At 50.6% G+C, this 14,065-nt stretch overlaps 1 protein-coding gene across 5 annotated transcripts in view; it reads right to left on the reverse strand.

Annotated features, from left to right (window-relative positions):
- ITPR1 (inositol 1,4,5-trisphosphate receptor type 1) overlaps nt 1-14,065 on the reverse strand; it is a 1,957,366-nt gene that overhangs the window by 91,838 nt on the left and 1,851,463 nt on the right. The window lies entirely within an intron of this gene.

Here is a 14,065-nt window from a genome sequence, read left to right on the forward strand (position 1 = left end):
ATTGGCCGTGTTGCCTAAGTGTGTGTGCACACCACCAGGATATTCAGGAAGTCTCCGCTAAATTAAACACTCACCGTTTCCTAAGAGCAAGAGCCTTCAGTACTCAGGCGTGCCACATGCTTATACAACCAGGAAGGGAACCATACAGGAGTTAATCTGCTGGGAAGGTCAGACAAGGTCCACAAAGGAGCTAACCTAACCTGTTGAATTTAACTATGTCCTAAGTGGAGTTAACCCAGCATGCTGGGAAGGTCAAACAAGGTCCACACTGAGATGACTTAAATCGTAGGAAAGGTCAAACAAGGTCCACAGAGGAGTTGACCTAACCTTTCAGGGGCTAGAAAAAGCTCTATGATTCAGCTAATGAAACTCGGAGGATATAAAAATACACAGGACCACAGAAGAACAAAGCCAGTGGACAGGATCAAAAGTTCCACAGAGGAACTGAGCTAACCTTTTGGGGGTGGAGGGGTTAAAAAAAGCTCCAACGAAGAGATAATCTGTCTGTGGGTCAATAAAAAGGTTCACAGAGTAATTAGCTTAACTAGCCACTAAGTTAAAAGCTCCAAATAGAAGGTAACCTGAAAATAGTCAAAAAGGTTCAAATGAGATAACCTAAACGTTTAGAGGATCAAATAAGCTCCACAGAGAAGCTAGCATAATCCGTCAGAGTCAAAATAGGTCTAGATAGAAGTTAATCTGTGAGAAGGCTGAGGGGAAGTCAAGATATAAGCTAGCCTAACCTGACAGGAGGGTCAAACAAGACCCACGGAGGTTTGACTTTGGAGGCATTAGTTGGAAAGTGGAGTCCAATATGACTCCAATATGAGGCCCTTCTTGGCACCCACATAGCCAACAAAGAGCTGGTCATCCACCCGGAACGGTTGTGTGCGGTTGAGAAAGAATGAAAGCGCACGATTTGGGTCCAGCCGGTGGAGCCTCTTCATCTCTTGAAGGGTGCTGAGGCGGGAAGTAAGTGGGCAAAGTGACAGTCTGCCAGAGATGAAAGGCAGTGACTACTTTCGGCAGAAAGGAGGGACGTGGTCGAACCACAACCATGTCCAGATGAATCGCCAGGAAAGGAGGTTTACATGAAAGAGCCTGGAGCTCACTAACACGACTGGCGGAGGTGATGGCCACCAGGAAGACAGTTTTCAAAGTTAATAACCGCAAAGGACAGTTATGAACAGGCTCAAAGGGAGCACACATCAAGTGTGTGAGAACCAGGTTCAAGTACCACTGAGGCATTACAAAAGGAATAGGAGGGAAAAGGTGAGTAATGTCTTTGAGAAATCTATTAACAGGGGACTTGAAAAGAGATGGCTGATCAGGGAGCTTGAGAAAGGCCGAGATTGCAGAAAGGTAGCCCTTGATAGTGCCCAGAGCAGAGCCCTGCAGGGCCAGAGAAAGAAGGAACAAAAGAACCTCTGAAAGAAAGACGGAAAGAGGGTCCACAGCCTTTGCTGTGCACCATGCCACAAATTTGTTCCACTTGCAAGCGAATACCGATTTAGTGGAAGGACGCCTGGCTGCCAGAATGACATCGCAGACTTCAGGAGGCAGGTCAAATGGAATCAACTGTCGCCGCTCAATCTCCACGCATGTAGGAGGAGGCTGGACAGGTTCAGGTGGAGGACCGTCCCCTGCTGCTGCGACAGAAGATCCTCTCGAAGAGGTAGTCGGAACGGGAGATCTATGCTCATACTGAGTAGCTCGGGATATCAAACTCATCGAGCTCAGTCCAGGGCCACAAGAATGACTTGGGCCTGCTCTTTTTCAGCACCCTGGGTAGAAGTGGTATAGGCGTACAACAGACCACAACTCCACTCGCGTCGAAAAGGGTCGCCGAGCGAGTGCCGCCTTGGAAATTCCAATGCGCAGAACCAATGACATTGCACGTTCTCTTCGGTGACGAATAGATCTAACCAAGGCTCTCCCCATTGTTGAAAGAGACCTTGCATCACCTCCGAGTGAAGACGCCATTCATGATCCATCATGCACCAGCGGCTGAGTTCGTCCACCCTGGCGTTCAAGGAACCTGCCAGGTGTTGAACCGTCAAGGAAATGCCCCAATGTTCCAGCCATGGACAGAGGTGCAGAGCCTCCTGACATAGGGTCCACGACCCCACCCCGCCTTATTTGTTGCAATACCACATGGCGGTGGTGTTGTCTGAACACCTGCACCACTTTCCCCTTGACAGAGGGAAGAAATACCTTTAGTGCAAGAAGGATCGCTCAAAGCTCCAGAAGGTTGATATGGAGCCGGGACTCCGCCGGAGACCAGAGGCCTCTGATCTCCGCCTCTCCCATGTGGCCGCCCCATCCCAGGAGGAACGCATCAGTCACCACTGTGTGCTCCGGTTGGGGAAGGGAGAGGGATCTGCCGCTGATCCAACGCTGGTCCGTGAGCCACCACTGCAAGTCTTGTGCAGTGTCCTCTGAGATCTGGATGTAGTCTGACAGGTTCCCCTGATGCTGCGCCCACTGGAACTTCAGGTCCCACTGCAGAGCCCGCATATGCCATCTGGCATGGTTGGTAAGCAGGATGCAGGAGGCCATGAGGCCCAGCAGCCTCAAGGTCAGACTCACCAAAACCCAGGACAATGGCTGAAAGATCGGAATCATAGCCCAAATTCCAGGACTCGCTGTTCAGGAGGATAAACCCGAAACTGCACCGTGTCCAAAACCGCTCCGATGAAGGCGAGCTTCTGAGAGGGAATCAGGTGTGACTTTGGCACGTTGATGGAGAACCCCAGCAAATGCAGGAGGTCGGCCGTAGTCTGGAGGTGGGAGACGACTGCCTGGGGCGAGCCCGCCTTCAACAGCCAGTCGTCCAGGTAGGGGGAAGACTGAGATCCCTGATCTGCACAGATGAGGTGCAACCACCGCCATCACTTTTGTAAACGCCCGAGGGGCGCTGGTAAGGCTGAAAGGGAGCACGGTGAACTGAAAGTACTCGTGGCCTACCGTGAACCGCAGGCAACGCCGGTGGGGCGGCAGGATGGGGATATGAAAATAAGCATCCTGCAAGTCCAACGCTACCAACCAGTCTTACGGGTCTAGGGCAGACAAGACCTGAGCAAGCATGAGCATCTTAAACTACTTCCAGAGGAAGCGTTGCAGGCCCTTGTCCTCCTTTGGAACCAGGAAGTAGTGGGAGTAACAACCACGACCTACTTCTGGCGTCGGAACGCGCTAGATGGCCCAATTGGCAAAGAGGGGCGCAACTTCCTGCTGGAGAACCGCCAAGTGATTCCCCGACATGCGGTGGTATTGAGGCGGCATGGATGGAGGGGAAGTCTTGAAAGGGAGGGCGTAGCCCTTTGGACTATCTGCAGAACCCACCTGTTCGAAGTGATGGTGCGCCAGTGGGGGAGGTGAAGACTAATTCTGCCGCCGACTGGCATTTGGCGGACCTGAAACACAGGACTAGGAAGTTCTTGAGGCAGTGGTAGCAGGGGCGGTGGTGGACTGACCCATCCGCTGGCCCCGTGCCCCACTTTGATAGACCCCCCCACCGCGGCTGCGTTGAGACTGTGGCTGCGTAGGCCGGCGGCTCTGAAAGGAACACGTTTGGGCACCTCGTCCCTGACCTCGAAAGGAGCGAAAGGCTGACTCCCAGGGGGGTGCGCGTGGTGGCAAGACCAAAGGACTGGGCTGTAGCCCAGGAGTCTTTAAAGTGTTCCAAAGTGCTATCCGCTTTGTCACCAAAGAGGCACGTGCCATCAAAGGGCATGTCCAACTAAGTGTTCTGGACATCTCCGGAGAAGCCAGTTGTCCTGAGCCAGGAGTAACGGAGTAGCGCCACTGTTGTGGAAATTGCCCTGCCGAGGGAGTCGGACGTGTCAAGGCCACAACTGATAGTGAATTTTGCAGCATCTCTCCCCTCGGTAATGGCTTGGGAGAGCACCGCTCGAGCTTCCACTGGGCACTGAGGCAGCACCTGTGGACAGTGTCCCACTCAGAGTGGGAATAGCGGCCGAACAGGCACGCAGTATTCACCGCTCGCAACCCGGAACTGGCAGAGATGAAAAAATCTTTTTCCCAAATTGCTCAAGTTTTTTAGATTCTTTGCCCGGAGGTGCGGAAGGGAATGAGCTGGGAGAGGCAGAGTCCTGGACAACCAGACTCTCAGGCGTTGGGTGAGAAAACAGGGGTTGCCCGGGGCTGGGCGATGGCGGTATGCCACACTCCTATCCACAGGAACCCCCGTGTTAGGCTTGGTCCTGGTGCTTAACAGAAGGTCTGTAAGCGCGTCATTAAAGGGCAGTAGCAGCTCCGCCGAAGAACGCCGGCTGCAGCACCTCAGTCAGGAGATTGGTTCTGATAGGCACAGAAAGGAGCTCGAGGTCAAGAGCCTCAGCAGCCCTACGCAACACCACAGAAAAAGTCCCAACCGCCTCCATAGCTATGGAAGAAGGGGACAGTGTACCAGGGTGTGGAGAGAAATCCACATCGCCTGGACCTTCCATATCACCCTCCCATTCCGGCTCATCCTCACATTGAGCTGCGAGAGGGTCCTCAGACCCCTCCCAGTACTCCCCTTCGTCCACTGGCTGTTTAAGATGCCGGTAGTGAAGAGGGGTCCGAGGAAAGGGAATAAACTCCCCACCTGGAATAGGAATTGGAGGATAATAGACCAATCCAGGCTCTACGTAGTCCTGCCCGCTAGGCAACGGCGTAGTGTCTGGCAGCGGCCCCGATGCCATAGGCGGCGTCGGGCCAGACGCCAGAGGTGGCGCCGAGGCCGGAGCCAACGGCCCCGCAGGGTATCGTGCTCGTGTAGCTGGGGCCAAAGGCGGCGGCACTGAGGCAGAACCACCCAACGGGTCCACGGGGCCCAAAGGTGCGCCGGAGGGGCCCGATGGGGCAAATAAACAGCCCATGGCTGACAGGAATACCTGTATTTCTTCCGGAGTAGCGTACAGCTCCGGGAAAGGCGGGCACGCCGCAGGCAACAACGGAGACTCCACTGGAGTCGCAGGGGAGTTACCACCCGCCCACTCCACCATGTCCCACGACTGGTGAGGGGGAAGACGAAGAGCGACGTCGCTTCTTCGACTTATGGCGCTTTGACTTATCTGTCCCCGATTCCGAACGGTGGTGTCGGCCCCACGACCTGTCCCTTGACCTCCCACGGGAGCGGAAACTCTAGCATTGCGGAACAGATTGCCGGGCATCCAACAACTTTTGGGAATGCTCCCGCAAAGCTTTTGGCACCATGGCCTGAAAATCGGGGCACGTCTCGGGGTCAAGGGCATGCACCAAGCAGAAGAGACACGTCATGTGGGTCCGCTACCGACATGTTCCGACAGCAGTCCTTACAGGATTTAAACCCGGGCATCTCTACTGCAGCAGAAGTACTCCACAAGCAAGAGAAACAAGTCTCAGAAATAAAGTTAAAATATTAACTAGGAGTACTGCTCTCTCGGATCTGCGCTTGCTGGTGCGGAAGAAAGAAAGAACTGACATAAGCACGCGTGTGTCTAAGTAGCTCCGATGACATCTCGGCGAATAAGAAGCCAGCGACGTACGCGGAGCCGCACGACGACGCCTACCGACTCGCAGGGTTACTGCTGATGAAATCTTTCCAGATCCAATCTGACGCCTGGGGATATTCTAAGGTACGGAATCTATCACTAACGTGTCTCTTTCAGATAGGTATAACCTTGACTACTACAAACCTCACTGAGGCGCATTCACTGCTTGGGCTTTTGTCCAAGTTTGATAAACGTCAACTTTCAGGGCACCTTTGGAGCAATCAAAAGCATTTCAGTATTCAAGATGGGAAACACAAGTTCACACTCAAAGCTAGTAAACACACAGGAGCAGTCAATGGCTTGCCTTACCCTGCAGTCGAATTGAGACCAGCTACATGCCTCAGGTGGATGAGAAGAACTGTTCAAGTCCTTCCAAAAGCTTTATAAATAGAAAGTTTAAGATCTAACTTTCATATTACCCTTTCGCACTACAAAATGTGAGCCATCTTACACCAAACTGCAAACTCTGCCAACTAATTCTGTCAGAACCATAAGTGCGAAACATACCTTAACTTTCTTCACTGCTACTAATTACATTCTTCAATTAAAACACAAACATCACAACAAAAACACAAAGAACAATAAGTCTTCAGGAGGAAGCTTCAAATCAAATGTGACCTTTTCATTTGCTGCTCAGGATCCACATCGTAGCACAGGTTACTAACCTTGGCTAACACCATCTGGTAGAGACAGTCAATCCGCAGATTTCTTAACTTTTGACTTCTCTCCAGGTGCCAGTCTGGATCCAGAAATTTTTCAGCTGCCCCTCTGCACACTGGTGCACAGCGTCACATGACTCCGTAATGACATTGACTCCGGTTGTGACGTCAGCAGTCATACAAGTCCCCTCCGGCAGGCGGGGTTTCAGTTTCTTCTGTGAAATCTTCAGCACTAGCTCTGGAGCCACTATAGAAACTGGCCGTGGAAACAGTGTGCCAAAAAATATCAATGTATCTTTGAATGAACAATTAGGAAATGGTAATAAACCATATTTTAATACCAAGACAAGGTTTCTATGGAATGACCAGATGGTTCATCAAAGCGCATAAGCCATGCGAACACTGACCATTTATGTATAAAACCAGGGCTGTAAAAGGAGAAACCTCTTAGACTAGAGATAGTCATAGAGAGGAGAGGTGGGGCCTTAAGTAATCTGTAGCTAGACTAGGTCTCTACCAGATAATGTGTTACCAAAGGTAACTTGTTCATCTGATAGAGACATCTAGCCATAGATTCTTTAACTTCTGAATTAAATACCATACCTGAACCCCACCCGGAGGAAGGTCGGCAAACGAATCCTACAAGAGAACTAGCCAGTCAAAATCCACAAGAGACAAGACGTACGTAGTAATTAGATGAGAAGGAGCATGGGGCTCCTCACAAAACCTGTGGCCCATACAATGGGCAATGTAAGTAAAAATAACCCTACAGGCACGGAAAAACTGAGCCCCAATGGTAGCAGAATACTTTGTCATGAGATGACAATCAATAGTATGATCATAGAACACGACCACCCAAAGGGTGAAGTAAGCCTATGGACTAGGAGGGCCAGAAGCAATAGAGAATGTAAAAAACGACAGCTCCCTCATTCAGCAAAGCAGTATTTGAGGGACAAACTGTCCTAACAAACCCAGAGAAAAGGATTCCCAGAACACATTCACCTTAGAGTCAGGATGAATCAACATTCACCGTAAAGTCAGGAAGACCAGCACAAGAACAAAGACTAACTCAAATCAAAGCCTGTCCTTGGAAAAAAACACTATTATACCAAGTAACCTTACTAAGGTCACACCACACGCAAAACCCTAAGAGATGGTAAGATGGCAATTATACAGGTATAAATCTGCTGTAAATATTGATCAAATATGTCCAAATCAATATAGCCAGTGCTCTGTGTATATAAGGATATACAATATACACAGAGCACTGGCTATATTGATTTGGACATATTTGATCAATATTTGCAGCAGATTTATACCTGTATAATTGCCATCTTACCATCATCTCTTAGGGTTTTGCGTGTGGTGTGACCTTAGTAAGGTTACTTGGTACAATAGTGTTTTTTCCAAGGAAAGGCTTTGATTTGAGTTAGTCTTTGTTCTTGTGCTTGTCTTCCTGACTCGAAGGTGAATGTATGTATATACATATATACATACATATACATACATACACATACATGTACACACATACATACACACACACATACACACACACACATACACATACATACATATACATCCATACATACACATACACATATATGCCTAAACCGTACAGAGGAAAGAGAAGCAATCTGCATCTTGTAATAAGATTCATAAATGTATAATCTATATTGTGCATTATTATTAGGGCTCCCGGTTTTATGGTATTTATTTTTCGGCCATTTCCGTCTGTATTTATCCATATTTATTTTTGGGCCAGTTTATCTGTATTTATCCACATTTATTTTTGCCACAAGCAAAAGACGACGTTACAGCTAGTATTTTTCCGCAGTTATTTAAATCAACAATGCACACATGCGCTCGGTTGTTATTGGTCAACACAATACATTAATCTGAAAACTTTGCCATTGTAGTACACAATACCTTTCAAGCCCAACATCTTGCTCCAAATACCATCTCCTCCAGCCACTCTTCTAGTCTGCTATCCCATATTGAAAATACCTTGGATCTCATTTGACCTTTCTAGAACCTCACAGTAATCCACAATGCTCTATCACCAAAAGGACGGAGCCACAACCCATCATTTCTGCTCGATTTCTTTCAAAATTGCCACTAGCGCTGCTTTTTAGTGCCCAAGGTCACCCCGTAAATATCTTGAACACCTATATGTGCAACATAACCTGGACACTACCACATGAAGCCAGAACCCCATGGGGTGGGGGAGGGAGGGCAGGAGCCCGAGGCCATGCAACAGTTGCATAACTAAATACTATAAGGTCCCAAAAGCGAGACCTATTGGCTATGCAAAGCGGCCGTGCGGCCGCGAAAGTAAAAGTGATTGCGATCACGATCAAACATCAGAGCGGCCGTTAGAGTGAAAGTAATCGCGGTAAAGCGAGGCGCGCGCGCCCGCGCACATGCACTGTAGCTCCAGGCTGGCCTGGTATCACTTTTTGGAGCCCTCTCAATAAATCTCGCCAGACCAGCCCATGCGCTGGGTCAGGCGAGACCTAAAAAATGTCTAGGATGAAAAACAATTCTCCCGTTTTTTTCTTTTCTTCCGTTTTCCTTTATGTAATGTTTGGTTTTACGTGTTTTTCTTTACCTAAACTCTACATTTGAAAACATTTTCACAATTCTAACTATTTTGCATTTTAAATTGAGTTGATTCACAGTGGAAAGCATACGTTTAGATGACCTGCCTTCCAGTTTAAAGGAAGGGGAGAGGAGAGTGACAGTAGAGTGTGTGTGCGTGCCTCAACTGAGATTCACCTACCACCGGACGGCTTTGTGCTTATGTTAAGACCATTGGCCAATAAAATTCACCAGGCAAACAGTCACGTAATTTAATATGTGCGTGTGCACGCTCCAATTGGGGACCAGCTGCAGACGTTTTCATGGTGGTTACAGTGGCCGCAACATCCATGACGACACAGCTGACACTGTTGAAATTCACGTCTTCACCTACTAAAAGGGAAAACCCATTTTTCCTTTTGCTTGATTTATTGGACGCATGTGTTCCCAAAACATTTAATTTTGGTATTTCGATTCGGTAATATATACATGCTGGTGTCAGCTAAAAAATAAAAATATAAATCAAAACGGGGGGAGCGGTGATCCGTGGCCCTTCCTAGCCTCAGGAGGCAGCCGCCCGCGTCATTTGGCAAAACTGTGCAAGTCTACGACCCTCTCCACCAGGCGCGCAACACCCATTGGACTCAAAGGGCTTCAGCCCACCCCCCCTGTCGTGTGCGACAGCCCGGGATGAGACACCTTCCCGGGCAAAAACGCAGCCGCACCCGAGCACTTCACAGGTCTTTGAAAGACCATTTGCATGTTAATGAGGCCTCGCTGCTGTTTCACCCCTTCTAAGAGCCCCTGCAGCTCCACTCTGCCTATTGCTTAAAGTTCAGCCCCCCCGAAATTTTTGCTCAGCCCCCCCCGAAATTTGGCTCTAGTTGCGCCACAGCCTGCCAGGAGCACTTGTGTAGACAATAAATATACACTCGTAGTAATAAAGTGTCTTCTCGTTTAGCTCTTGAAATTGTGCTCATAGTTCTACACCTTACTACTAAGCGCCACATAAATACAATTACTTGTCTTCGGAAAAATATTAGCTCTAAAAGTATCACTTTGTCGCGAAAAATACGGTCTTTAGGTGAAAATTCCGTATAATAGCGTGAAATTTCCCTGCCACGAGTCTCTTCTTTAGCGGGCTAGGTTGGAAGCCGGTTGCATTACCAAGCAATACGTTGCTTTGTGTTTACTATTTCCCATACTATCTGCTCATTTACTCTCGCCCAAGCAACAACAACAAAAAAAAGTTTAAAATAGATGCTTCATACGACCAGGATTGGCTCAGGGTCACGGCCGTCACTAGAAGACCCTGAGCCAATAGGTCCACACCACAGCACGTCACTGAAAGGAATTCCCAGTATCAGAACAGGGGCGTGGCACGGCAACTCTGAATCACGGCAGCGCTGCAAAATTTACCCGTATTTTTCCGTTTCTAAATATAAATACAGACAAAGGAAAACTTGTTTCCCGTCTGTATTTATATGTAAAAATCCGTTTAAACGGAAAACCGGGAGCCCTAATTATTATATATAGCAGAGCTCTATTCAAATATGTATAAACGTACACGTTACTTAGCTTCGGTAACGATGTATCTGGTAGAGACTATTCTAGCCGCAGATTCCTTAACGTAGAATTATCCCCAGGCGGGAGACTAGACCCGGAAAACTTTCTTTGCCCCAGCATGTCTGCGCGCCGGTGGGCGGTACCACGCGACTCCACCCTGACGTCGTCCGCGGGCGTGACGTCAGCGAGGTCACATAAGCTCCACCCCAGCGCGCTGACATCAGTTTTCTTCGGAGAACTTTTCCGCACCACAACGCGGAGCTATCACAAACAAAACTGTGGAGAGTATGGGAACAGTGTGCGAAAAACCAGTGAAACAGAAAAGAGAGAAACGAAAGTTGAGGAACAGAACCAGTTGTTAAAGTGCCAAGCACCAAGGCACAAAAGACCATAGCAGTGAAAGCCATAGCAGCAAAAGAGCAGAGCACCGCTCTGAGGAACACCGTTGCAAGCCAAGGCGACATCCTCCCAGGTGGCAGAAGCATGTGAAAAAGGGCACAGCAGAAGAGAGAGGGAGAGAGAGAGAGAGAGAGAGAGAAAGACTGCAACCACCATCCACAACAGTGAAGGGCAACCAGCCCGGAACAAATGAGGAACAGCAGTCCACACCCAGATGACACCACCAAGGAGGGCCTTATCCCCTGAAAGGAGCGAAAAGGCCGAGGTACAGGCAAAAAAAACCTCAACTCAGGACTGCAAAAGAAGCAGAACCGCAAGCAAGTAAAACGTAGAAGAGTAAAAGCAGTCCCCTACACCGGAGAAAAGGCAGGGTGGAGGGATGCAGAAGCACCCATGAACCAACCGACCATGTATCATAAGGGAAGGGGTGGAACAATAAAGCAGAACCAAGTATCCTGTCCGAGCAGAGCGAAGCGGACACCCACAGGAAACCAGCCACCCGGAGTGAGGCGAGTCCAGAAAACCACAGGAAAGGACCTCGCAGAATGGGGAGGAAGGGCGCGCCGTGAAGGAATCTGCGGCTAGAATCGTCTCTACCAGATACATCGTTACAGAAGGTAAGTAACTTGTACATCTGATAGAGACTACTAGCCACAGATCCCTTAACGTAAAATAGATACCCAAGCCATACCCTAAGGGGAGGAGGGCCTGCGAGAGAACCTCCCCAGTAGGAAGAAACAGGGCCCCAGCAAGGCGAAGGGAGGAACAGGAGACCCCAAGCCCATGCAAGGTACAATGGCCACAAACCCTCGTAGGGACAGACAGCCGCAGAGGGGCACCCAGAAGGAAAGAACAAGCCCAACTCCAGGGAGAAGAGGCAGAACCCGAGGCAAAGCCTGGCATAGGAAAACACACAGCAACAGAGGACAGCCGAACAGGCATCAGTCGCAAGGAAGCAGGCAAGGCAGGAACGGCTCCACAGCCTAGGAACGCAGGCATTAGAAGAAAGGCACACGTGTGCAAAGCCCCAGCAGAACAAGAGGCAGGGGCACAAGGTAGCACAACAAGGGCTATGGCGGTGGGCCAGCACAAGCAGGCGTGCACAGCCGACAACAGACAGCACCATGGAGCAGCGCACCCAAAACAAGCCAGGCGCAAGGCCAGGGCAGAGGCCAGGAAATGCAGAACAAGCCCCAAAGGAGGATCGTACAATAGACACAGCGACCCATGAGGAGAAATGGAACCAGCCATAAGAGAAAAAGGGGAAGACACGGAGGACGGACCAAGCAGTCAACCAGAACACAGGAAAGCAAGGAGAAACCCAGCCCCCCTGGATCACCAGACAGAGGGCCAGGCCGAAACGCCGGACATGAAGGCGGAACCGCCACAACACCAAACTACAGACAGTATGTCAAACTGTCAAGCAATGAAGTGAACACCAAGAATGACAGAATCCGGAGCAGCGCAAGCCGTGCCCGGACAAGATACATGAGACCGCAACAGTGGTATACAGTGATGCCAAGAAGGCAGGGAACCCGAAAAAGGGACAACCATACCTCCCCAGCACAAGACAGCTATTCAATAGCTACAAGTACCCCACATAGGGTATAATACGTCCCACTAAAACATGGGAACACCTATTAGGGAAAAACCTGCAGCAGAGGACCAGAGCATAAAGGTAGGGTATGATACGTCCCAAGAAAACATGGGAACACCTCTTAGGGAAAAAATCCCACAGCAGAGGACAAAACAAAAAGGACCTGTAGATCGAACCACAGACGACTAGACAATAAGCCAATCAAAAAACACACCGAAGGCCTAACTTGAGGACACATTTGGGTGGACCACAACGAAAGAACCACAAAATCCAAAGGGGCTGTACCAGCAGTCAACAGCACAAAGGGGTCAATGCAAGGACCCGAAGCCAAGTTACGGAGGGGAAGTGGGGACGGAGCCCCGCAAGGAGCCGCTGAATGGCATAATCCGCATGGGTGTTAAATAAAAGCACCAGTCAAAGGGCAGGTCAACGAGACGCTCCCTCACATTCTCAGGGAAAACGCTATCCCTCAGCCAAGCATGGCGAGGGAGAGCTACTGAACTCGCCATTGTGCGGCTGAGAGCATCAGAAATATCCAGGGACGAACGAAGAAAAAATGCGGCAAGGTCCCGGCCATCCATCACATGGCGTCGCAGATCAGCATGAACACCTTCCGGAGAGGCAGAAGACAGAAGGGACTCCACGGAATCCCACAAGCTGGAAGTAGCCCTGGCCAACATACAAAGCGTGTTGAGCGCTCGCAAAGCAGCACTAGAAGAGGCTAAGAGGTTCCGCCCCCAGGAAACTAACCATTGGGCCTCCTGTGACGGGGGAAACACCAAAGGTAAGCAAGGAAAAGCAGTCTGCAGAAGAGGGCCCTGAGTAGAAGGGTGGAAAGAAAGGCAGACTGGGTCGTGCGGAGCAGGACAGTGGCGGTGGAGGAGCGACTGGGGCACTGGATCCCCCGTGGCAGGACGCCCCCAGGCCTCCAGAAGAGAATTATGAAGCAAAGCTTCGAAGGGAAGAAGCAGCTCCCGTCCACCAGAGCCCTGATGGAGAACCTCCAGCAAATGGTCCGTAGGAAATGGGGTGGCAGGGTCGCCCATGTGCAAAATGCCAGCAGCCGTGGAAATGGCCCAGGCAAAGGCCGCACATGCCTCCGTAGGGCGACGTGGGGGGAAAGCAATTCTTCCGTGGGCAACGGCTGTAAACTAAGCCGGCCATCCCGAATCCAGCTGGAGGAAGAAAAGGCCAGCCCCGGAATGGTGGAAGATTGACGGACGAGTGGGGGACCGGACGTGCCTCTGGAGAAGGCTGTGGCCGCAGGGACGGCAAGAAGCTCTCCCTGGAAGATGCCGTGGAAAAAGCCACAACGCGGTGGCCCGTCTCCGGGGAAGAAGAGACAAAAAGTAGACTAACCTCCGGGGAGGAGGGGGCCTACGGAGACGAGACGATGACCCGACTCGACTCGATGACCCGACACTGCGGCGTAGAGTCCGCCACAGATGCCGGCGTGAGGTCGACTGGCGCCGGAGGGGACGCCGGGATGAACTCATCCACCACTTGCACCCTAGGAGAATGGAGAGAGCCGGATCCGGGGCAGCGAAAGAACGGCGCCCGAAAAGGCGCCGACTCTACCTCCGATGAAGCAGCTGCCTGCGTGGAGAGACGAGAGGGACCCGGGGACACGCCACGGCCCCTAGCCAGCACCCGCGGCATCGCCAGGGTCAACAGCCGTCAGCGCCTGAGCGGCGTCAGCTAGGCTTCTGACAAGGCTGCCGCCTGCT

The sequence above is a fragment of the Triturus cristatus genome, chromosome 9, assembly GCF_964204655.1.
Source record: "Triturus cristatus chromosome 9, aTriCri1.1, whole genome shotgun sequence".
NCBI lineage: Eukaryota > Metazoa > Chordata > Amphibia > Caudata > Salamandridae > Triturus > Triturus cristatus.